Here is a 3,312-nt window from a genome sequence, read left to right as displayed (position 1 = left end):
AAGATTTGTACGAGCTTGGGGCATGGTGAAGAGAGGTACGTTAGGACAGAAAATTTTTATTCTTATGGAACCTTATCTCAGATGGGTACGCGCCAGAGCTCGTGAACTTGTCATGCCATATCTTGCAATCGGACCTCAGATTGTCGAACCTGAAGCTGAAGGAGGTGCTCCTCAGATCATTCCTTATCCAGATATGCCTACCAATGTTGAGGAACTAAAGAGATCCTGGATCCAGTTGAGAGAAGAAAGGGATACTTTCGAGACTCAGTTCGTCGCAGAAAGGAAGAAAGTGTTAGAACTTACCAGTCAGCTTAATGAGGAACGAAGACTCAATGCGTATCTTCGCCCAAAAAGAAGTCGCCCCTGGGAGACTTGAGCTTTCATTGTATTTTTATTATTATTCCTTTTGTAATGAACATTGATCAAAGAAATTAGCAATAAACATTTCTCTCTTGTTGGTGATTTACGCAAAGTTAAATTCCAAAAGTCCTTGAAAACATTTCATGCATTGCATAACATAACATAACACTGCATAACAGGTATTTTACAAGTTCAATGTTCTCACAATTCGATTACAAACAGAAAAATGGATCTCGAACAAACTGTCAAAGATCTCCAGACTCAGAATGCTCAATTCAAGGAGATGATGCTAAGCTTATCCAAGGGGCAGGAGGAACTGAAGGCTCTTTTGCTCGAAAAGAAGAAAGACAAGAAAGCTGTGAGTTTCATTAACCCGGGAAGAAGGCGTAAAGGACAGGCCACAGGAGTCAAGTTTGGAATCCCGAATGGTCCAGAAGAGGGGACGGAGAATGATTCAGAGGAAGAGAATGCTGATTTCTCCAACCCTGAGGATGACGATGAAGATTATGAAAATGAGCAGTACTCTCCAAGAGATGACAAGTACAAGTTGCTGGAAGAACGTATGCTAGCTATGGAGGGTCAGAAGGCGCCCGGTCTGGATTTTGAAAGTTTGGGTCTGGTCTCCGATGTGACCATTCCTCGCAAATTCAAAATCCCCACTTTCACTAAGTACGATGGTGCGTCTTGTCCTCAGATGCATCTGAGAGCTTATGTGAGAAAGATTCAGCCGCATACCACTGACAGGAAGCTATGGATCCATTTCTTCCAAGAGAGTCTGTCTGGCACACAGTTGGAATGGTATTATCAGCTCGAGAGCTCTGACATCCGCACCTGGACTGATTTAGCAACAGCTTTCTATAAACAGTACCAGTATAACTCTGAACTAGCACCTACCCGACTACAGTTGCAGAGTATGACTATGGGATCTAAAGAAAGCTTTAAAGAATATGCTCAAAAGTGGAGAGATTTGGCTGGCAGAGTCAAACCCCCTATGACTGACAGAGAATTGGTGGACATGTTCATGGGCACACTGACCGGCCCATTCTACAGCCATCTACTGGGAAGTTCTTCATCAGGTTTCACTGAACTTATATTAACAGGTGAACGTGTTGAAAGCGGCATCCGAAGTGGAAAGATACAGGCGGCTACCTCTGCAAGCACCAAAAGGTCCTATCAGGGGAGGAACAAATCAAATGTTGTGTACGGTCAAAAGGGTCGTAACAAGAAAAACCGTGACCACGACATTGGAGCAGTTACGATTGCAGCACCACCATCTCAAAACTTCCAGCCCAAACAAGACAGGCCAAGAAGGCACTTCACCAGGATCAATATGACCTTGGCACAGACACTGCAGGGAATGCTAAAGGCAAATTTGATCACCCTCAGAGATCCTCCTACGAATCCCAACACTACCTCTTCTCGTTATAATCCCAATGCCAAGTGTGCATATCACTCCGATAGCCCCGGGCATGATACAAACGATTGCTGGTCATTGAAGAATAAGATTCAGGATATGATCGAAGCTGGAGAAATTGAGTTTGAGCCTCCGGAGACCCCTAATGTCATCACTGCCCCTATGCCTAATCATGACAAGACGGTTAATGCCGTGGATGATGACGATCACGTTTCCAATGTGGCGGACTTAACATCTCCTCTTCCGATCATAAAGAGGAATTTATTGCAAGCTGGTTTATTTCCAGGTTGTGCTGAAGATTGCAATCTCTGCATACTCCGGCCCGAGGACTGTTTGAAATTGAAGAATGGTATTCAACGGCTGATGGACGATCGTACAGTTCTCTTCGAAAGGATTCCTAAGGCAGAAAACCCTATTGAAGAAATATATGTGATTGCTAGGTCCAAAGTTCCAGTGAAGATTACCGCTACCAGGGCGCCTGTGAAGATTACTGCTGAGCCCAGGGTTGCTCCCCTAATCATCACTGCACCTGGCCCGATCCCGTATTCCTCAAGCAAAGCTATTCCGTGGAATTATGGCGGTGATGTTTACGTCCATGGCGTGAAGCAAGTGGATAATGCTGCTAATACTAGTGGCATTGTTGGGACTAGTAAAATTACTCGAAGCGGAAGGATCTTCTCTCCAGAAATCTCACCTCCTGTCCTTGAAACTCGAGGAAAGGAACCAGTCAATCCTTCTCAATCAGAGACACCGGTCGAAGTTACTCCCGAAGATGTTGCCAAACAAGAAATGGAAGAAGTGCTGAAAATCATCCGCAAGAGTGATTTCGATGTGGTAGAACAGTTGGGCCATACCCCGTCTAAGATCTCGATGTTATCCTTGTTGTTATCTTCAGAACCTCATGCCAATGCATTGATAAAATTCTTGAAGACTGCTCATGTGCCTCAGGAAACATCTATCGATCAGTTCGAAAATTATGTTGCTCACTTGGCTGTTGACAATGGCCTAGGCTTTTCCGATGCTGACCTGACACCAGTGGGAAAGAATCACAATGAAGCCCTGCATATCTCCATTGAGTGTAGGGGAATCACTTTGTCTCATGTGTTGATCGATAATGGCTCTTCCTTGAATGTGCTGCCAACAGCTGTGCTGGATAAGCTGGACTGTAAAAGCATCGAACTGAAACCTAGTGACATTGTGGTACGTGCTTACGATGGTGCGAAGAGTGTTGTCCATGGCGAAGTAGTCCTTCCTATCAAGATAGGACCTCAAGTCTTCAACACTACCTTCCATGTAATGAACATTCGTCCTGCCTATTCCTGCTTACTGGGACGCCCTTGGATTCATGGGGCAGGCGCTGTAGCCTCGTCTCTCCATCAAAAGTTGAGGTATCCCACAAAGGGCAAAATTGTCACCGTGTGTGGAGAAGAAGAGTACATTGTCAGTAGTGTGCATACCTTCAGATACGTCGAGATGGATGGTGAATTCATTGAGACTCCTTGTCAGTCATTTGAAGTAGTTCCTCCGACCAATCCTGT

Source organism: Lathyrus oleraceus, chromosome 1, assembly GCF_024323335.1.
Source record: "Lathyrus oleraceus cultivar Zhongwan6 chromosome 1, CAAS_Psat_ZW6_1.0, whole genome shotgun sequence".
NCBI lineage: Eukaryota > Viridiplantae > Streptophyta > Magnoliopsida > Fabales > Fabaceae > Lathyrus > Lathyrus oleraceus.
The sequence above is the reverse complement of the archived record's forward strand: the minus strand, read 5'-3'. Positions refer to the sequence as shown.